At 42.2% G+C, this 23,611-nt stretch overlaps 1 protein-coding gene across 4 annotated transcripts in view; it reads right to left on the bottom strand.

Annotated features, from left to right (window-relative positions):
- The window catches only part of ELF1 (E74 like ETS transcription factor 1), an 87,800-nt gene that overhangs the window by 51,113 nt on the left and 13,076 nt on the right, over positions 1–23,611 (bottom strand). The window contains exon 1 of one of the 4 annotated variants that reach the window (XM_066313356.1): positions 14,404–14,534. The exons of the other annotated variants lie outside the window; for them this stretch is intronic. The gene's annotated coding sequence lies outside the window, so the exon portion shown is untranslated. Of the gene's footprint in view, positions 1–14,403; positions 14,535–23,611 lie in introns of those variants that run through there. 4 annotated transcript variants of the gene reach the window in all.

Below are 23,611 nucleotides of genomic sequence, written 5' to 3'. Positions count from 1 at the left end.
TGAATTGGAGAAGCAGCATTAACAGCATGAAGAGTACAGACATTTCTGCTGTACTGAACATGTATCCAGGACACAACAAGTTACAGCCCCAAGTAATTTAAATGTCTCCAGAAAAAAATCTTAGTTAATGAACCAAACAGAATATCTAAAATCATGCCTTTAAAACATCCTCAAGGTGAGAGACTGCTTATACAGTTGCAGTGGAGAAGAACATTCACTCAAGACATAATTAAAAGTTAGCTTTTTGGGCTTTTAAGCTCTCTGTTTTAATGCACTCTGAAATGCAATATATTCATTCAGGTTCTTCTAAAAATGCATATGCTTCATGGTGTTTAGCATAATTACAATAATAAATACATTAACTTGCAGCTATGCAGAATAAGACAGAAACTAATATACCCATGCCATTTGTACATTTTTCTTTTTACAGATCAGTGTAGCCTAAATTTATGTTCTAAAGTATTTGCATGGGGGCGGATTAAGAAGGGAGACTATTAGTCTGGGGAATTTCAAACTATTGAACTTGGCTATTATGAGAATATAAATTATCTTCTGATTTGTTGTTAGACTAAAAATTCCCACCGTGGGGTTTCAAACGGTGACAAAGCACAACTTAAAGACCAACAAGATTAAAATAAAAAAGCAAAAAGATTTTTCTAAAGGGTGTTATGGAAAAGGAACAGGGTCTGCAAAGGTCCCTCCAGGGAAGGCAGTGTCTGGACAGGCCAGTATTTCTCATTTCGTAATGTCTGGGGAAGTGTACACTGAAGCCTAACCCACTCTCATATGAGCACACACCTGCTCCTGGGAGACACAGAAATTCACTGCTAATGAAATGAACTTGACACAGAATTTATGAGTGTTGCATGAAAACACCTACAGAATCAGTGTATTTTGGAAACTTTCAGAGCTCCCACAAACCAGGTGTAGAGAAATTCAAGCCTCACTTCTTCCTCATTTCATCATTCAAGTTCCCATGTCTTTTGCAGAACTAAATAAGGCATCAGAGGAGGCTGCTGCGCATGTGCCTGTGCCATCCAGCTGTAGCCCCTATCAGTGGGCTCTGTGAGCCAGCCTGACTCCCCAGCTGTGGGGAGAAGCAAGGCAGGGCTGGGGGGGGAACCAAATCACCTGGGGAAAACACAAAATCACCCCATCACCTTGTGTTGTGTGCCGAACTTGGTCTCATTCTGCAAAAGGAAGAGGCACAATCTCACCGCAGCCAGTGGCTCACGAACCTGAAGACCTCTTTCTACCTCCCCTCAGCTCTGCAGAGGGAGTAATACAGATACTTCAGCATGCACTTGCGCCCTCTCTCAAGTATGTCTGAATGGGGCTGTTGCACAAGTCCACTCATGCTTCCTTTCCTTACAGTGTCATACGCAGAAGGGGAATTGAGGAGACATATTTCTTCTACAGCAGCTTTTCCCTAATTTAACCCACAAGGATAAGATTGTTCCTACCTTTCCTCCATTCTAAGAACCTTTAATGCTTCCACAAGAAAGAACTGAGATTGCTCTAGGTTTTCCATATAATGAATGGGAGCAAAGGTAGGTTGCATCTCCTGATGATGAAAGGTCCTTCCTTAGGCGACATCTGACTTTGCTAAATGATCAGGAATTGATGCAGGCCCCAATGCAGAGAACCAAAAGGTTATTTGGATTGGAAAGATCTTTGAAGATCATTGAAGTCCAACCCTGCTGCTAGAAGCAGGGGCATCTGTCCCTAGATCACATTGCTCATGGCACCATCCAACCTAAGCTTGAACACTTCCAGGGCTAGGGCATCCACAACTTCTCTGAGCAACCTGTGCCAGTGCCTTTCCACCCTCATTGTCAAAAATGTCTTCCTTGTTTCCAATTTAAGTCTATGCTCTTTCAGTCAAAAACTATTGTCCCATTTCCTGGCATGACAGGACTTGGTAAAATGTCTCTATCCTAACTCCCATCTATACACTGAAAGGCTGCAACAAGATCTCCCCAGAGTCTTCTCTTTTCTGGGCTGAATAATTCTCTTAGACTTTTTTCACAGGATAGCTGTTCCAGCCCTCTGACAATTTTAATTCAGGTCTCTGGGAAAACAAACACTGCAGCTTTTCTTGCAGCACCACAGCCTCATCATGCAAGAAGCTCCTCAGCAGACATCACCTCTGTTATGAAAACCCACAAATTATCATAGGAACCAGAGGCAGAATGTTTTTTATGTTCACTTCTAACCCACTCTTTCCTCTCCTAGTAAAACATTCAACCCATACAGAGTCAGGAGGGAAAAAAAAGAAAACAAATAAAAACAAACAAAAAAAGAACAACCCACCCTACACCAAAAACCAAACAAAACCCAAACAAACAAAAAAGAAAAAAAGCCCCAAATGAAATTAACAAAAAACTATACACCCCCCCAATAAACAACTAAAAAAACAACCAAACAAAAAAAGCAAAAGAAAAATGAAGGAAAGCTGAGTGGTAGATGGAAGATAACTAGTACAATAAACAAGGTAACGCAGAGACAGGCTGCTTTACATAATTTCTAATCCATCCTTTAATTTATCCTCCACCCTCCTTTCTTTTTTTTTATTTCTATTGTCTAACATTTCATCTGCTTCTGCGAAGTCTCAGTGGTTTACTGTGACCATAGATACAATAAAATAATATCAGAATTGTGGGAGGGTGGGTAAAACCTCCCAAATATATGCCTTTTTTCAAGATGCCATACACTTCAAGAGGTTTTGTGGAGGTCTTATTATGTGTTCCCCTCAGGAATTGTGCCCTGTTTGTATCTTTCCCTTCTCAAACATGACAGCACTGAGAACAACAGTGCTCAAAAAACTGAAAGGGAGAAAGGCCAGCAGAATCATCCTGTTGCTGTGAAAGGGTTCCAGAGCAGCTATGTTGGAAATGCAAGAGCTGGTGCCTTTCACAGAGGCAAAATGCCGAGTTTTGCCCTTGTAGTGCTGGCTCCTGGCCCTGCAGAAACCTGGGGAACCAGGAGCTCAGAGCAGTGCCTACTTCTGTGAGAGCAGCTCTTCTGTGGATGCAAAAGCTCTGATGCAGGCTGTGATGCAGAGTGCCCCACAGCCCAGCACAAGGCAGAAGAAAAAAACCTAAACCAACAGTAACAAAAACACCCCAAACCCCTTACGCACCCAATCTCACTGCCCCTACAACCTTTCTATTCTTCTCCATACTGAGTAATGTGCCCTTCAGGCTGAAACCCTCTATTCTATAGAGCATATAGTACAGAAACATTTTATCACATGGCAAAGACATGCCTGCTCAATGCTGGCTAGTCAACAAACATTCAGTTTAAGAGAAAAAAAACAATATTCTGGGAGCTATGCTGTCACATGAGGAAGAAAAGATCACCAAGTGAGACAAAAAGGTTAAAAGGCATGCACAGTTTCTGTTCTAAAATAATTCTGACGTGCAAAGTACTCAGTTCTCTAAAATCTGATGTGGGGATAGATACTGCCAGAATTCTAGTTTCAGTAAATTAATTGTGATGCAATTACATATCTTCAGAAATCATGCAAGCTACATTAAAAAACTACATCACTTACAACAGAAGACTTTATGTGCTTTTTCTGTGCACTTCTAAAAAGCTGCTAAACTGAAAGCCAGAGCTCTCTCAAAACCACAAGTGTATTGAGATGAAAAAATTCATAATCAAAAAGAGCAAAAACACTCCAAAGACCAACAGATTTTACAATAAGAACTGGTCAGGTAACGTGGCAATTACCTGCCCAGAAATATATTAGTGAAATTGCACGACATGAGCCGCAACCCGCCCATTTCTCAGGTGCATTTAAAAACTCCCACACTAGTAGCTGTGGAAAACGAAACACTGGACACCTCAGCTCTCGCTGTGTTAGGATAACTCCCATGGTTACTCTCTTATAATTCATGCTTCATGACTTCAAGTCCTGCTTTCTGTTGGGCTGAAACACCCTGACCTTTACTCGCAGGTGTCTAAAGAAGGGGCTGGGAGGCCCCAAGCGCCGGGGCACAGAGCTCGCTGCTGAGAAGACAGTTGGTTACACAATGTCAGCCTGGGGCAGGCGCCGGCGTTGACATCTCGGGCGCATCTGCTCCCTGCTCGTGGTTTAACCGACAGGAAGCCAGAGACACCCGGCACAGCCTCCAGCGCTGCCTGCCGCACAGCCAGGTCTGTCCCTGCACGGGCCGCGAGGAGCAGAGACTCGCTGACACCTTCGGAAGGAACAGGAAAAAAACAAAACGTAAATTAGGCCCACATGCAGAAAGCCAGCCAGATGGATGGATAAGGAAGCAAACAGGTCAAGCGTGTTGAAATGCGGCTCCAGAAGGCCACCAAAGCAGTGTACAAAGTATTGGTGGCACATTCCCATCTAAACAGGGCCCAGGACAGCAGGCAGGCCAGCTGTGGAGGGTTTTGAGCCTGGTCTTCCTCAACCAGGTTTGTACACTGCCAAGAAACCGAGTTACTTTACTTAACAGATGAAATCTTTTAAGATTCTTTCTGAAATCTTCAGATGTGAACCACAACCAGTGGCAAAAAAAAAAACATTTCCAAATTCAGTACCAGCCTCTTCTATGACCACCCTGTCCTAGAAACAGGGGCAGGTTAACAATCTAAAGGGCTTTTCCAACAGTAATACCTTGAGTAACACACCTATTACTCTACTGCAAAATTGAAACCCTGAAGAAGTATTTGGTACCCACATGGTAAGCACAAAACCCAACTGCTAGACAAAGCAGAACTCCAGCATAGCTATGATTTCTATAGTATCTATACATGAAGCAATATGCTATCAGCCCCTCTGTAAGTTGTCCTCTGCTCAGTCTTAGATTTCCCCATAATATCATCTGTCAGAAAACATGATCTCCTTAGTCACTCTAAAAACTGTATTTTCATATAGGATGAGAGATTATTAAGATGGCCTCATATCCTTCCGCCATCAATGGGCAACTGGTGGTATAAAACAGAGGAAAACCAATTTTGTGCTGCTATTTGCAGGGTTACCAATCAAAGCAACAGAAGACATGTCAGTCATGTAAATCTGTCAAGTTGGGAAATATATCAACCAGTAGATATTTAGTTGATATTATACTATCATGTACTGCTGCAGTCTAGGAGAATTTTCTGCATAAACCTAAAAGCACTACACATCTTCACTGGATTTCAAGGAGTATCTGACACATTTTACCCTTCATGGAACCGAGGTGCTCCATCCTAACATGGTCTCCATCCCCATGCCAAAACAGTTCAGAATAAAAATGCTTTCATTGGGTGACTTGCACTCTTAGTAGAACAGCAACCACAAAGTCAGAGGTTTGCAATTCTCTGAAAAAGAACAGGGTCCAAATTCTCCTCATTTCTAACTTAGAAACATATTCCTCAATTAGGTTCCTCTGATAAAGCATATTTTGTCCCTGGTTTTCACAAGCTCCCACATGAGCTCTGTGACCACCTCGGTTATTCCACAGAACCACAGGTCCCCTGCCTCAAAAGACAGCACTAGAGCACTACATCACTCCATGTCACTGAACGCTTGACCACTTCATGCCCTGGAAATCAGAATGAAAGCTCAAAACTAGGACCCATCAGACACTAAGGGAAAGTTTGCTTCAGCAGCATTTCTGATATCCACTTAAGACACATGTCCCACCCTTGACAAGTACTCAAGTAATCCCAAGCAGCCAACAAATGTAAAAAAAAAAAAAAAAAAAAAATCAAAAAGTAATGGTTGCTCAAAAGCCTTTCTGAACAAAAAAGCCTTGCAGAATGAACTGAACCTTACTAAATTTTGCTGGATTGGCAAAAGCAGAACTGAAAAAAACCCAAGTATTTTCCATCTCAGATTCCAACAATACTATGTAGCCAACAGCATTTGCAGATTTGCTTCTCAGTTCTTAAGTCACATTGGTCATATCTTGCAACATGTACTGGCAGGATTCAATGTTTTCCTAAGAAAACTGGTGTGGCAGATGCTGACACTGGTCCAGAAATGGTTTGCTCTCAAGCTGAATATTCTTTTTAACCCTGAAAGTTCATCCGTGTTCTGCTACAGAACAACAGATTTTATAACAGCAAACATTTCAAAATTCTCACACATAATTATTTTCATGGTGTATTACTACAATACTAGATCTAAGCATAACAAACACAAAAAGTAATATTTACATGCAAATTAATATCTATTATATGAATTATAGATTATTAACTTAGAAATTTAATGTAAGAAGCATAGGGCTAATATAAGGAGGGAGGGGAATGTTTGCTTATAAATTATTTTGAGGCACCTTAAAATCATCTAAGTTTCCAAGCTCTGTATTGCTTAAGCAAAAATGCAAAGGTAAATGTTGTGGTACTGACATTTATAAAAGCAAAATAAAAATCAGGATGACTTCATTCTTACAAGATTGAAAATTTATTCCTTGAGACTATGACTGCACAGAATCAGCGAGGTACCCACATGCTCGTGCATTTGCTCTTCTGACTCAGTTACAGCTAACACGGGAGGAGTGGTCTCCACAGAACAGCTTTTCCAGCAGAACAGCTATGAGTCAATCTGCCTCATGTCTCTGCACCTAACAGCCCAACTACCTTGTGCTGGTGTTGTTTTGGGAAGGTAGGAGGGACCACACCTCACCAAAGCACTGTGAAAAGAGAGGAGCAAAAGTGAAACTGAGCAGACTGACAACCACTGACCAGGTTCCCCAGAAAGAAAGAAACTGTCTTCACGGATTTCGACTAGTTTTAACCAGCTTCAGCAGAGGGGAACACGATTTTTAATTCTACTGTATCCCTTTAATAAATACCCCAAAGAAGACATTTTCCAGATAACTGAGGAATTTTTTACAGTGTTGACTTACCAAGCAGTGCACAATAACCAGCTATTCTGTTTGCACTGCAAGGCAGCACAGTGCAATGAGTTAATAATTTATCATGGCATTGCTCTTGGCAACTGACCAAAATAACTTGTAAAATTCTTCCTCATTCTTACATTTTTAGTCTCAGCAAGAATATGGCATCCTTAGAACCTCAGCCCTACCAGAACACTTCTTAGCTGAGGTAATAGGTTTAATCTTCTTGAACACCTGCTTTCCTTCTGGATTGTTTCAGGCTCAGACCAAAGGTCATCATTTCATTTCAATAACCTGATTTAGCAGACATGAATAAAATATTAATTTAAAATATTTTTAAACAAAGCAAGAAGTTAACATTCTTTCAAAACTGTAGCAATGCAGTTCTCATCCCTGCATTTCCTTCCCCTTCTTCTCATTTTACTTCTCTGAAGTAAAAAGAACAAAAAAGCCCAAGCTTCTGCCTTCACTAAGAGCTTTTATTTGCACATGATCCCAACTAACAAGCAAACATCTTTTCCTCCCATTTTACATTATCAAAACTTAAGCCTTTACATAACTTTGGGCAATACTTATTCTTGTTCTCAATCAGGAGCATCTAGCTATGATGTTCAGATAATTCACTGGAAAACAAGTTTTGATGCGATGTGTAGAAGAAAGTTAGTCAATCATCCAAAGTATTGCTTTGCTGAAGCATTGGCCATGAAAAATGGTCCTCTTCCAAGGACAAATGTGCTACTTTGTCCTTCCCCTTATTGCTCAACCCCAGCTCTTAGAAACTCCACAGCTCCACCACTCTGAAATGAAACCCTAACCTGGTTCAGTCAACCAGCCCAGCAACTTCTGTGGCATTGACATCTAACTTGCCAACTTGGCTCATCTTGGCTGAACCAGATAAGGAAAAGGTTGCTCTCACAAACAGCTTGGACTGCGGATAGGAGGGGAAGACAATAAAGCACTAGGAAACAATCTATGCCGTCAGCAAAAAAAAACTAGGATGGCAGTCCTCAAGCAGCTGGACAAGTGCTCTTGCCAAGGAAACATCTGGGAATGACCATGCCTACCTCTGACTGTTTTGCTAAAGGCACATTTTAAATTAAATTAGCCTAGTGCATGTTCACAAAAACATAGGTCTAGAGTTTAAACTGCAACTTTACGTCAACTAATACAGCTTTACTGTTGAGTCTTACCTAAGGGCAAGCTAAGGGCTTGGGCAGATGCTAAATGAACTGTTTAAGGATTTACCACCCATTACCTCCAGGACAACTCCCTATCTGAGTAAAACTTGCTTAGCCCAAACGTCCCTCCTGTGCTCCAGGGCACATCCACGCAAACCGCTGCTGCATGCGTTTAATGGGATGTGCCACCAAGGCAGAAGGAAGTTACATATGCTGCCTTCACTTATGAGTGAAAAAGCAGCTGGTGTGAGGCTGAAGCACCTTCAGTGTGCACCTAAGCTCTGTAAGCACATGGTGTGTGAAAATACCAGAGCCTGCATCAAGGCACTAGCATTATTCTCCAATCTAGTTAATAAATACCAGGGTTGTTCATGAGAGACAGAGAAACAGGTTCTCCAAAGGCAGTCTCTGTCAGAAAGAAACTGCTTTCTCCACACAGTACAGGTTTCATCCCACCTAGAGATCCACATTTAAAACAGCAAAAAATGGACCCACCAAACTTGACACTGATTTTTTTCTATTTCCCCTTTTTACTGTTGCATCTGCGCAGCATGCATGCATCAGTAGTCCTGGGTTTCATCTCTCAAGGCAATGGGATTTTACCCAGCTAGCTATTTGCAAGTAATAACTGCTACTGTCTCTCCCCTCAAATGCATAGATTTCACATCATCATATACCAATAAATGTCATCATGGCTTTTCTGTTTATGAAATCTAAAAGTACAGATTAATAAAATGCTTCTGAAGTCCACCTGAATACGTGGCACCCATAAGAGACACTCTAAATATTACAAACACCAGAATCTAGACACAAAATATACCTTTCTAGCTACACTGCTCCAAAAGTATTAAACCTTTTAATCCCATTCTAATTTAAAACAAACAAACAAACAAAAATTGCAAGTCCAAGCTCTTACTTTGTAGTTTGGCAAAAGTTTTTCACTATTTCTTACTGTTGAGAATTATTTCTAGCCCAGTACCACTGAAAGAAGATTTCATACATGTCATTTGAAGGACCATACTAAAAGGTCTTTATAAAAAACAAATGTTAGAATGTTGCATTACATCAAGCATTCATAATCAGATATATGTATTTCAAAAGTGCCCAAACAGGAAAATATTCTGCCAAAAGCAACTTTCTCGCTGCTTTTTTTCTCCAGAAATTCCTTCATAATCCATATTTAAATGGTCTAAATCAATGGTTTCTGTGTAAGAATTCCAGAATAGTTTTGGTTAGAAGAGACCTTTAAAGGTCATCTAGTTCACCCCCCTACTGTGAGCAGAGACATCCTCAACTAGATCAGGTTCCTCAGATTACAGGCCCTTCAGACAAATTCAAACTGTGTTTCACTTAGTTGCTTCAAAAGCAACTTATATCACTGTTGCTTCAAACTGATAATAAAAGAAACACACTTTTTTCACCGAAAAGGACCAGCACTTTTGAAAATGCTGCAAGCCGTCCTCAGCAAACTGTAGACTGTTTTTCAACACAGAAAGTTTCATTTTCATTCATATGACTAAACCATCTTTTTTCTCTACAGAAAAATGGTCCCCAAATGGATACTTCCTCTCTACAGTTCCTTCTTTTCTCTGAAATAAACATTAGTTGGTCCTTTAAAAAAAAAAAAAACACCAACCAAACCTGAACCAACAGGATGGCCTCTCAATAGCTCACCACCAAGAGTACTGGAGTCCTTTGCTGGGCTCACATAGCTCTCAACAAGCTGGATCGGAGGCACCACGAGATAGAGAAGCGAAGTAAATTCTTGCAAGGTGTGCCGTTTGCGACCCTTTGCCCTCCACGGCCGTAAGCTTCACAATTATTTTCTTGATAGCTAATACTCTCGTTTCCATGCTAATTTACAGGCATCAGGACAGAGCTTGAATTGCTACAGAGAGTAAATAGTTTACAGAGGCTCTGGAGACTGGGGAATGACAGCCCCAAACAGAAAACGCATCAAGAGGATGCAAGTGGATAATGTAACAACCACCTCCGAGGACAATGCCAGGCAAATTCTGTCATCAGCAGACAATGTGCAAGCCCTGGTGACTTCAAGACACCGTTTGCATGAAAGCTCTTCCTAAGAGGGTCATCTTCTGGTAAGAAAGACCGCCTCCACTGAAAACAAACCATGTGATCACATCCTTGGGAAACTATTCTGGTTAGCTCCAAAATTATGTAGGGCAGCACACGTAGCAGGGACAGAGGGGAAAACTGACAGTATCCTTGTCGGCTTGCTTTTAACTTGAAATTGAGTCTGGTTGGAAGGGCAAGTTAAACATTAATTTTCTGACAGTGGTCAGCACTGGGTATCACAAATTGTAACTGTAGTTTCACAATCATATTTTGCTACTTCTTTCCCTAGCTGCTACTTAAAACTGAATAAACGCCAAGATAACTGAAAACCGGAGAACAGCAGAAGTGACTTGATACAAAGCTCAGAAGAACAAGGTAGTTTTCTTCTAACCTGTCACATTAATTCACTCTGTCAAAGGATCTCATGAAAAACACAAGTAACTCTAGAGGAACATACAGCATGACAGAACAGTATATGCAGCCACAATAAGTAAAAATGTTTCTTTCTCTCAAGAGTAGACAAAAATTTGAATCACCCAAGCTCACTCCTTCCTTCCAACACACAAACTCAACAGCTGTGTGGCATGACATTTATACAGAGCCCACTTCAGAAGTCAAACCACTACCATGCAAGAAGGTGAAGGAAATGCAGAAGAAGCTCACAAGTGAAGTGATGAAACCATTAGTGCACTAATGGCAACACTCAAGAAGTGCAGTACATTCCCCTCAAAACAAAAAATGTATTTGGTATATTCACACAGAAATGTTGCTGATGAGTTAAATATAGGGTGTTCTAGAAATAGAGTAAAATATCTAATTATAGATGAAGACAGTGACATTCAATCCATCCCAAAGCAACTCTTTCCCACAGTTTCCAACATATGTACTTAGCATTCCTATTCCTAGCAAATTATCCTAACCATAATATCTTTTCCCCCAATACAGAGAGAAGTAATTTTTACACACAAATTTAGGAACTGGAGGTTCTTTCCAGGCTAACAAAACTACTATCAGTTTCACATTGAAGCCTGCTAGAACCTAGTACAAACTTACACGTGACACAAGAGTGATCTCTTTAAGGACAAATAAATGACCTGAGCTCCAGCCCTCTGATTCAACACTGAAGATGGCTGACAGGTAAAGCCTAAAGCACATCAAGGTAAGAATGCATAAACTTTGGTCCCTATCCAATGAGATCCTCTCAGCACAACCACTGACACAATAGGAAGCTTTGCCAAAGGACAGGCTCGTATTGAAGAATAAATCGTTTTTACCTCTACATAGATTAGCCAGGTCAGGTCAAGAAAGTGAAAACATCCAGAGCCTTTCACACGGCTGCTGCAGACTTTTGATAAGCAAAAGACTTAAAATTCCAGTACGTATAGTCTCTGTCAACTACTTTATCTGTGAAGAAACACTTAGGTAAGATTTAAGAAAGCAAGATTTAAGAATGCAAATAATCTCTAAAACACGTCAGTGGCATTAAAATTATAAGCACCATAAATCACTGGCATATGGTAGCAAAGTTTCAGAGCTTATGGTGCAGACTGTAACCAAGGCTGGAAAGGTGAACTCCACCTCCTGCCACTCCTGTGCTGATTCACTGTGGTGGGGGAAAGTCCTTGCTCCTTTTTGCACACCCAACAAAACTCTAGTGAGTTACCAAAATTTTCAGTGTAAACAACAAAATCTGCAAGCAAAAGCGGAGAAATTTTTGCTAACACCTGCAAGAAGAGAAAGCTGTTCTGGAGATCAAAGCTTTTCCTCTGACAGAGAGGGAAATCTTCCATTTTTCTTTTTTCTTTTCTATCAGCTCACTGAGCACTGCCACAGTTCCCTCCCTTGAAAATGGCTGTGCTGAAATATACCTCATGTATTCGGCTTTTTTCATATATCAAGTGTCCAAAAAGTAACACACACAAAAAGTGTCCAAAAAGTAACAAGAAGTATGAGTTTGCAGCAATCCTGAAACATCAGGCTATACCAGGCCAACAACATTTTTTAGATCTGGATGTCTACCTCTTTTCTTCTTCTCATTTGAGGACAAGGCTGCGGACTTGACAATTCTAATATTCAACGGATTTGAAAAGAGCACATTAGAAACCCAACACTTTTGTAAAAGGAGGGATCTGGAAATAATGTTCAAGCTAACTGGCATCTAATGACACCACTCCCATGGCTCTCTCAACAATCACAAACTAAATCCAAACTGAAAGATCCCTGCCTTGGGGGTGGGGGAGTGGGAGAAAGGTGTGATTTTTTTTTTTTTTTTTGGTGAGACTAACATGGGCTTCAGCTATACAAGAACTAACCTCATTTCTCTGTACCTTCTAATCCACTTCTTTGCCTTCTAGATCTGTCCAAGCTGTCATCTGTAAGTCTTGAAAGGACTTTCAAATCACTTTTTCTCTAGCTCCACCACTGTACCACAGATGCTTCTGTAGCCCTGGCAAAGTTCTTGTACAGCAGTGAGAGACTGAACATGGCAGCTTTTGCCTTCAAAGAGGAACTGCTCCTCTGTGAAGCCCTGATCAAGAGAAAGTTGCAGCAGCCACTTACCCTTCAGAACACAAAAAGCCTTCTGACCAGATACGCAGCTGCAGTTTGGGAGATGACTTAAAAAGAAAAACTTAAAACCTCAAGTTTTTAGGGCTGGGTGTCTCAACACAGTCTGGTGCAAAAGAAAGAAGGGGAGAAAAGAGATAAGGAAAGGGAGGATCATGTTCTATTAGTTGCAAGCAGAGAGCCCTACAATCTGAAAATAAAAGTCATGATGTTAAAAAGAAACATTTAAGAATTTTTTCAGAAAAAAAAACTTCTATTACTAACTCAAAATATTATTTTCAAGTCGTTCCTCTGTAACTTTATCTGTGATTTTTCAACATGTAACAAAGCACCAAATAAATCTCCCAAACACTTGCAAAACTTGTTTCTTTTAGAAAGAAAAAAAAAAAAGCAAAATGTAACATGAAAAGATAGTGATAACACATTGACACATTGCACTGTAAGATGTTGAAGGAAGATACGGCTGAATACTGGGAAGGCTGAAGACAAGAGACAGCCTCACCCAAAACATGACCATTTACTTAATGGTTGCCTCCCTCTCTTCCTCCCCTGCAACTGATCACAGCACTAAGCAAGACTCCATTATACTTCTCAGATACAGGCTCTAGACAGTAAATGAACATGGAAAGTACTCCCCTGTGCACAACAGCTCAAGTGCCCTGTCATTTAATTTTCAGTAACAAGATATCGAATTTGATTTCTCAAGTGACAGACTGAAATACAGGGTCCAAAGTTCTCAGTCAAATCTGCTAAAGAACATTTTCTCGCAACAAAGGTGGAAACAGTAACGCTTTTTCAAAACACTTTGCTAGAGTTCAGAAGTGCCTAATTAGGAGAACCAAGGTGGTTTTCATCCACTGAAAGTTTAAGAAGCAATTTGACGCACCACAATTATCTCCAAGATTTTCTTCTCCTATTACAGCTACCACTAAGCCTATTTTCTAATTGGGCTGCCATGTACACCATCACCATAACTTCCATTTCTTAATCATTTTCAGGAAGAGGTGAGTACCCGCCCGCATAACAACTTAACTCCTTCTGTTTTGAAATGACACCGCGGCGGCCGCCGTTAATGGCTCTGTTTCGGCAGAAAGAAAACTTCAGCTTAAGGGCGCAGAGAATAATCGGTCTTTGAAATGATATTTTATATCTGCCATTTTAAAGTCACCACGGATCACACCGGGCGAACAGCAGCGGAGAGAAGGTGCTCAAAGCTGCAGCGCTGATAGCCAACACTTTGCCCCGAGTCGCTCTGGACCGTGATCTGCTCCACACCAGGCAAGTCCAGACACACGCAGCTTCAGAATAAAATACGTGTGTTTTACGGTCCGCTGAGCGGCGGCTGGAGGGCTCGGACCGGCAGCCTGCCCGGCACCCCCGCACGCTTAAAAGGAGACAAAAGTATAAAACGCAGCAGAATTACGAACCAGCTGTCACACTTGTGCAGCGCGCCGCTCAGAGAAGCACAGCCGCGGCGCCCTTTGCCCGCAGCAACAGGCTCAGCTCCAGGCAGCTCACGGCGCTGCTGCCCCGAGACGTCCCTTTACTCACGGCCCAATTTATAGTTCGCTTTTCCCCGGTGCCGCGCTCTTCCAGAAGTTCCCTCTTCCCCGCAGTTTCTCCCGACGGGCGCGGAGCACTGCCCCGGGCGCGGCCGCACGTCGAGGCGGCAGCCGCCGCCCGCAGCCCGGGGCGCCGCGTCCCCCCGCCCGCCCGGCTCTCGCCCCCCGGGCAGCACGTACCGCCCGGCCGCGGGGCCCGCGGCGCCGCCCCGGCCTCCCCGCAGCGTCGTGCAGCTAAAATGGCTCCTGTCGAGAGGGGGAAGTGGTGCCCGGGCCCCGGACGGTGACTCACGGCGGGGCCGGGCGGCTCGGCTCGGAACGACACGACACGCCCCGGGGCGGCGGCCGGCGCTCCGCCGGGCCCGGCCCGCAGGTGGCGGCGGGGTGGGACGGGCCGGCGGCCGCCTCGTGACCCGCCCGGGCTCCGCTCGGCCCGGCGGCCTCGTGTGCGGAGCGCGCCCGCCCGCCCCGCGCTGCCGCCGCTCCCGCCAACATCCCACCCCGCGCCCCTCACGGGCAGTAATTCACAGCGTCAACTGGGTTGGAAAGGACCTCTGAGATCATCGTGTCTGACCCATGCCCAAACAATTCCCTGTCAACTAGACCATGGCACCAAGTGCCACCTCCTTTAGACGGCCCATTCCAATGTCTACCCACCCCTCCTGTGATTAAATTCTTCCTAATGTCCAACCTAAACCTCCCCTGGCACGGTTTAAGATTGCGTTTTCTCATCCTAAATTAAATGAACAACCACGTTTCTGTGGAACATCTCACCTTCTCATGCAATATCTTCTTTGCTCACACCAAACTGGTTAACCCCTGAAGAAAAGCGGAACTTTGGAGGCCCAAAATGCTTGGGGAAATTCAGTTAAAGTGCAGTATCCAATGGAGAACGGACAGAGAGCCAATGCCAGAGCCAGTAAATTTCTGAGACACACTTCATGTTCTTTAAACAAACCCTTGTGCCTAGTAAACAACACGCTGAAAGCCGCCTAGCCCACTGTGGTGCAGGTGCTTGGGATGGGCTCTATGCATAGGACAAGATGAAAGGCCTGACAGAAGTGTAATCTTAAAAATGTGGCACAGAGGGTGAGGACAGAGTTACTGCCACCTTGTTTCCGTAGGAAGGGTGAGCTCGTGCTCTGTTTACTGGCACGTACACTGGTTTTCCACAAATTCTCAGAAAGGCAGAGCCCAAAGCAGTGCACTGGCCATGAGGGAAGGCATGGCACAGGGACCCAAGCCATGCAGCCAACTGAGAGGGTGTAACGGCAGGACAAGGAGCTGGGAAGAGAGGACCTTGCAATGAGCAGGGAAGATGAGAGTAAGAAAAACCTGAAGCTACTTCTAGGAAATGCATTGAGATAAATTCAAATATATTTCAGGACAGCTGTCATTAATACTCCCAATAATAATTAAACAGTAGTTCCACAAGTTTTGCGCTGCATAAAACCCATAGTTTTATGGACATTAGTATCTCCAACTACTAGTTACCTTTAATTACCATGAAGAAAATTTTGGGACTACTTCCAAGTAATTGAGTCTTTATGACACCTGCATGGCACTTAAAAGAAAAATTGGGTCCCAGTTTATTGTTTAAAGGGCAGTTACCCATGTATGATTTTATTAGATGTAGTTAATCATCCTGTTTTTGCAGCCTGCTTTAGTGGAAGATCTAAAAAAACCCGCAGCAGTACACTTTTTATTACTTACTGAGTAAATGTATCAATTAAGTCAGTACTAAAATATCTTCACTACAGCTCTTTGTCAAAATATGACTTCATTTGTATTTCTCAGTTGAAAAAAGTCCATGAGGGAGAAAACACTGTCATTATTTTAGTCAGGATATATTTTCCAGCTCTCGCAGATGTATATTCTTCTCTCCAACAACTTAAGTCTAATCCAATCCTACATCTAAAAGCATTTGTTTCTTATGCTGCAAAACCCTTTGTAAATCATGGGGCAAGGAGGGAAGAAATCTGACCCAGGAGCACAGCGGTTATGAGGAACTGTAATGTTGGCACAGGCAGAGCATCATTTTAATAATTAAAGAAAGTCTGATAGTTATGTTTTAGAGAGGAAAGAAACAACACATTCTTATCCAGGCAATCAACTAAATTGAAAAATTATTTTGTAGTGGTGTATTAGCACAAACTATGCAAACATTGTGCCGTTTCTAAGCTAAATCTGGAAGCAGTATTTTTTTTTAAACGCATATGTAAAATGTAAACATATTTAGCAAGAGAGAATGCAGGTGGATGTTCATCCCTAGAACTGCATCAGGTTTCTTGCTAATTATAATTTTGGCTTGAAGAAGTGACCTTGCCCATTGCTGGGATGAGTATTTCCATGAAACTTAGATCACCGTTTGCCCAAAAAGACATAGCTAGACACTGACCTACAGCACAGCTTAAGCCAATTTAAACAGCTTTAGCCCTCCACTCCATCCCAGCCTCATATTCCTTGCACTGAGCTACTCCCCCCACTGTTTCCCAGAGCAAATATTTGTGCAGCCGCACAGCGTGGCAGAGGGTGGAGCCCACCAGCAGAAAAGTTAAGGCTGCACAAATAAATAAATAAATTAATTATGCACAGTACAATTTTCACGTTGCCGTTGGCCCCAGCTCCCAGAGAAACATATGCTGAATCATGTGATCCAAGGGGAGCAGTGCAGCCCAGCAGCATTGGGGTGGCAGCGACCTGGATGTGGCTCTCACTTCTGCTGGCCTCAGGAACCCAAGCAAGCTACTTCTCCTTTCACACCCTGCTTTGGTAATCGCCTCCCTCCTTCGCAACTGGCTTTGAAAGCTACAGGTCTGCAAGGGCGGGATGAGATGGGCTGCCAGGAAGCTCAGGAGCAGAACAAAGCAGCTCTCCTACACAAGGGGCAGCCTGAAACTCTGAAGCCTTGCAAGGACACACCAGAACGATGTGCTCTGGAGGTATCCTGCCCCACTTGAAAGACGTACCATTTAGTCTCAGAAAAACAAACCAAAAGGAAGGTTTGTGACTGTGCACAGCTTTCAGTTTTGGATGGGGGTTGGAGAGGAGAAAATACTGCTTTGATGAAGGAAAGGGAGTAGAAAATTTAGTTTCAAAAGCTCTTAGTTTTTTTATTTTTCTACTACATTATACATAAATTCACCACGAGAAACTCTAGCAAGCCCCCATTTATGTGACACCCTATGTACCATTCCTAAAGCAGCTCAACATGCTGTAACTCCTTTCCACTCTTGCAAGAGGAGATTCCACCACCATGCTTCCAGCTCAGGCTCCTACAATCACTGCATACAGACTTGGGGCTTCATAAAACTCTGTCTCAAGACAGGATAAAAATCTGATTTAAGAAGCTTCTGGATTGCATTTGTTTTTGTAGGATCCCAACATCTCAAGTTTTGCGAAACAGCTCATCTCAGGCATCTCTGGAAGGGAAGGAAGAATTCCAACAATCCAATTCACAAGCACAGCCCTAAAGAACACCTGAGCAATGGATACGCCCAACATGACACTGTGTATGGAAAGACAACACTTGAATCAGCTTTCACCCAAGTCTTAACAACCAAACTCCTGCACCTTCTTTTCTCCTTGTGTACAACACCAAGAAACACTAGTAGTGGTGCCATCACATTCTAATCCGATAAATATGTCATGCATCTATCACAGTGTTACTGTCCTGGTACTTTGGGTTTGTGGGCCAGAACCTCCCATGGGGATAACTGCCACATACAACACAGGTTAACGCTGCTGTGGGTTTCTAATGCTGCCAGATGAATAATGACGTAAATGTTTACACATGGAGAAATTGCATCACAAGATTATAAGGTAATTTACTCCTATGCCCAAAGAAAGCCTCTGCTAGGACTTAAGGCATAGGAAAATTCCTACCATTGTATTATTTAAAAACTTAATCACAAATTCAGGTATACACTTCTGATATTTTTAAGACAACTGTTTGTTCATCTACAAACTTCCATTTTCAGAGATTGCAATGGAAGAGAATCTCAGAGAAGAAATGTGGATGACACCTGGAGAACAGCCCATGCAGCTATCAGTTCTTAATTTGCAACTTAAAGGTATGGTACAGTGATATTTTAGTGCACACTGTGAAAGTAGAGCACAATGATTTTGAGAAAATACAGTCTACTTTTTATACACTGTGCTCATCTTCTGAACTTCAGTTGAATTGTTGGAAAGGAAAGGTAGTAGTAAACAAAGTGCGTATAAAAGCTAACCTTTTATAATATACTTATACTTTTCAGAAGTTGAGAGTGAAGGTATCCTGGCCATCTGTGTTTAATAGGAATCCTCCAGATAGTAAATGTCGTCTTTTAAAACACACAAGGGAGTGTTTCTCAAGTTTGTGGTAGCATAAGTCTCCAGAAATGATTCTTTGGTAGCAGAAGGGCTAAAGAGATGTCTGAAATTAAATGGATTCACAGTAAAGCACCAGGCAGCTTTAACCTCATCCATTTTGTCCTTCCAACTGTGCCTCCAGTGTTTCCTACTGAAGGCAGATCTGCCAAAGGTGCTGCCTTTGCCAGCAGTACAGTGACATCTCACACAACTACAAACCCCTGACCTTGTACAGCCTTGCACAAACTCTTCTTGGATCACCTCTAAGGTATTCCTAGGTCACATCCCAGCAATGGCAAGCCTCTAGGAAAATCTACTTTTCCTCACTCTTTCAAGTTCCTTCCTTCCTCCTTTTGTTATAGGTTTGCCTCTGCTGAGAAATAATGCTTCTCAATATTTCTGAGAATGGTTTTAAATCTGGGTATATTCTCCTTTCTACTGATAAGCAAGCTGTGAAGGAAAAGAATTGCAAAAAATCCAGGTAGTAGATACAGCTCTATGACACAGGATAATCTCTGATTTACTCTCAGCCAGAAACTACAGGCTCAAACTTCTCCCTGGCATTTCTTTACTAACCCCAGTCACACTTTTCCCTTCCCATCCTCTCCTTGCACTGGTTCTGATCTATGTGGTACCTCCTAAGCCTTCCACTGATCCTATTAAATGCCTTACTGTGGCAGAAAGCTGACTGGGGCAGATGGGGAACACTGAACTGCTCTTGAACTAAATCAGACTGTGATGAGCACTGCCAGCCAAGGACATCCAACCTCTCTCTGTGGTAGAAACAACTACTACACTGGGCCAGCAGTCAGGTAAATTTTTCACCCTAAGATTCACATGATTGTGCAAGAGTCACAAAAAACACCAACAAAACACCACATTACTTGGGAATGCTACAGGCAAAGGGGAGGGACAAGGTACTGCTTAACCAATGACTTTCTGACCTGAGCTAGCTCTTGTTCTGTCCTCCCTCTGCACACTCCTTGTCCATTTGTTTCAGAAAGTGCACTGAAGGTTCTTGAACATTCTATAAATACCCCTGCCAGTAGGTGTGACAGAAGTCACACTTGTAAACCCACAGCTCAAAGGCAAGTCACACAAAGAAATTATAATACAGGACAAATTTATACCCCATACTACTTCTCTCAGTGAGCTTTAGACTCCACAAAAATCATGAAACAAAAAGAGTTAAACCATGACCTGCAAATATTTGCAAAATACAATACAATGTTACCAAGTTTTCCCAGGAGAAAAATAAGAAATCATCATGCATCACTAATACTATTGATAAGCACACTCAGACAGTTAAAGCTTCGGCATCCTAAAATCCAACTCACTTATAATTTGCTAATTTCCAGTTCTTCATTCAGAGTCACTAAACTGATCCAAAAAGGCCAACTTTCCTTACATCTTTGAATGCCATCTGCAGAAACTGTTCGAGCACACATCCTACAAGAAACAAGGCAACTAATCAGAAGGAAATGGACAGAGGAATGCATTTAATACCAACAAAAAGCTAACTCTTTCTTTTTAAATCTAGAAGAATTCACTGTTTGAAAAGGCACAGCCTGTTTTTGAAACAAGGCAGAAAATAGTATCACTCTAATTAAGGCTGAAGTACAGCTCTGCATTGTAAAGGCAACACTTTCATATACAGAACACCTCACTACAACAGACTTGCAATAAACAAAGCCAAAATGAACTCATTTTTGTTACTGAATTACTGAATATCCCAAGAGAGCCAACAAGGGCATAGCAATATCATGTCTTTATTCCAAATTTTCACATGGTATGTGTATCAGCCCTGAAAATTCCTTTAAATCAAACAGACTTCAATAAAATATAAATTTGTACAAACCTGACTGCAGTAAGATTATGCTAGATCCTTAACTTTACAAAGGAAATGATCACTTGTGGGTACAGCTGGTTTGAGAGACAAGTATTAGGTTGCCTGTCTATCTCTACAGATTTGCACTCATAACTTTTAAGCAAATACAGATTTCTCATGGTGCAAGAAAGATACAAAGGTAAAGGGGTACAAGACACAAAGTAAAATTTATAAATACTGATAAAATTCAAAAACATATGAATGAAAGAAAAGCCCAGACTTTCCAAGAATAAGAACCAGTCTTTCCAGAAAGAAAGTCAGTTTTGATTCTTGAAGTAGAACAGCATACTCAATATGATCCCACAAGATCCCCCACTATTATACTCCTTCAGAGCTACGCTGCATTAACAGGATGGTAGGATGGTTGTATTTGCTCTAGAATCCTTGCAAGGATAGTTTTTGAAGAATACTAGCTTAATCTGAAACCATTAGAGATGTTACTACACCAGTAGTGGTAAACTTGGCCTTTGCTCCTTTCCTTTCTTATATACACAAACACAAAATGCAGAACTATTTGTAAACACATTGTTCTGTTTTCTTTTTGATGTCAGAATCTTGTAATGTCTGATACAAGAAAAAAAAAAAATCGGGGATGTAAGTGACACTATGTTGCAAATACATCCAGAAGGAACACAAAGCCGAGGACTGGGCAAATTTTATATAGTCCAACAGCGGTTTTTTAACTGGGACACTTTGTAGTTGGCTAAGATATCCTCATTAAGAAGCTGTAACTGTATTTTTTCCTCTGCTCATTCTGTGAGTCACCCATTACTTTTTTGGATGTTGCAACACATTCATGAATAATAAACACATACTGGAAAGTAGAAAAAAAAAACCAAAACAGTGTTCACAGTGGATTTTTTAATGTCTGTACCTATCAGTATAAAAATCAAGAATGAAGCTGAGATTTTCAGAAGTTTCTATGCAAGAAATGCTATTAATCACAAAGTATTTGGTACACCCAGACACTAGCACACAGACACACGCCAAAGTTACAGCACAGCGGTGTCAGTATTGCTGTTATTGTTTGGCCTCTTTACAGGGCGGGAGCAGAGGGGGAGGGATCATCATGTTCCCCATCAAACCCTCTCCTGAGGGAGAACAGCTAGGCACCGCCCTTAGCTAGACAGTTCTGGACCCAAAGCTGCATTTCTGCAGCTGCCTTTTTTTTTTTTTTTTTTTTTTTTAAAGACCAGAGAGTCAGGTTGTGGAGGCTGTGCAGTCCCAGAAAGCCATCCGCACTACAGGAAAGTACCATTGATGTCTTAAAGAAGTAACAGGGAATTATTTATCCACATCTGTGTTTTAGACAATAACAAAACGAGTATCCGACAGATTCACGTGTCAGGGTGGTTGCTGCAAGGTTTTTTTGCACATGAAAAAAGTGTTTACTTCTACTTCGATTTCTTTTATCCTTTCAACCCTGTCACCTTACCCAGGCCACACGGGCTACCTCACACACTTGTGCTGACTCCATGTATGGATACAGACCAAATTCATGGAATTAAAGGAAATCCAGATAAACATCATTTTTAGAAAAATGTTGAGCCAGAGTTCCACAAATATTTTAGATGCTTACAAGAATGCAACAGGGTATTTCTGCACTGCTCAGGATGTGAACACAAAGGAAAGGAAAGTGTGTTTATTACTGCTCTTCCAGCTGCTTTAATTAATGGAGAAAGATAAAAGTGGTAACTTGAAGAGGCAGGAGATAGAAAATAAATTGCAAAAAAAAGAAGCTCATGTGAATTAATCAATTTTCCATTGCAACTCACTCAGGCAGAGACCTGGCTATTAAAGAACAGTTAGCTAGAAACCCAACCTGGTTACTTGCTTGTTCAGGAAATAATATTTTTAGTAGCAGGCTTACCTATCCAAATACATGCTACATTAACCAATTGGTGAATGCATAAATCACGGAGAAGAGAGGAGAAAAAAAATAAAGATTGCAGCGGCACAAAGAGGAGGGGTGTTGAGGAGCTCAGCGCTGCTGGGAAGGGGAACTGGCTGCTGGAAGCCCAACATTTTTATCTCTCAGCTACATTTCAAGTCACAAAAACAATAGCTTCCATCTCTATGTTCATCTTCAGCCAGGCAAGCAGTCCTACTAGCAAATCCTGTAGAACTGAGATCCTGTGGATCAGTCCAAGAAACCAAACCATCACCTCTGCTATCGTAACTTGCCCAATGAAATGAATAAAATGTAAGAAATTCCCATTTTTGACACAGTCTGTCATTTGTTAGGAAAGTTATGCTGTTTAAAATGTTATGCCAGTTGTACCCTGTCTGTTAAGAAAGTTATGCTTAAGAAAGTTTGTACCAAAATTTGTACCCTCAAAACCTTATTCCAAGTTGTATACCCCCTCTAAAACCCCAGGTTCCGTTCCTCTTCCATCGGGCTAGGCTGTCCCCATTCCCCACCAGCTCCTCGAACTGCCGGCCCTGCCTAATAGGAAAATCCAAAGACTTCCATGGTGCACCACTCCAAACCGAAGTGCTGTTGCCGGCAAACGGACCCAAAAGCCGCGACCCAGCACAAAATCCAGATAAAAGGGAGACAGTACAACAACGAGAAGACCCTCAGCTACCTAAGGACTGAATTCTGCTTCTGCCGCCTCGCCATGACCACAAAGAGACTGGGAAACAGTGACGCCCCTAGACCACACGAGCCGAGTTGAGGTCCTGGGGATTCCCGCGAGGCTGGAACTCCCGACTCTGCGCCGAGAGCAGCAGATTGGTCTGACACCTCCTCAGCGGTGGCCGGAACAAGAACGGCGACAAGAGCAGCAAAGGCGCAGGCGACCCCTCAAGTTCCCCCTTGAAAGAGCTGACTAATAAAGGCCTTTCAAAGGAGAAAGTCTCCTGGCCCATTTTTAACACCCAACAAAACAAGGTACAGCAGTTGGACATATCCTAAACAGTTCAGTTCCAGAGAGAATTGCTGCTACTATCATGTGCTTTCCAAAAGTCTCCCAGGAATCATCTTTCTTGGTTCTGTGGTCTAAGGAGCCCTGAAACTAAAACTGAGAACCAGAGGCCAAGAGAACAAGAAGACATTATGGCAGGCACAGTTTCACACATCTGATTTTCTTCCTGCTCTCTGCTAACAGAGGCCATTCTGTTATTAATGGAAGCAGCTCAATATTC

This window comes from Sylvia atricapilla, chromosome 2 (assembly GCF_009819655.1).
Source record: "Sylvia atricapilla isolate bSylAtr1 chromosome 2, bSylAtr1.pri, whole genome shotgun sequence".
In the NCBI taxonomy this organism is placed as follows: Eukaryota; Metazoa; Chordata; class Aves; order Passeriformes; family Sylviidae; genus Sylvia; species Sylvia atricapilla.
This window is presented reverse-complemented; position numbering and strand designations above follow the sequence as displayed.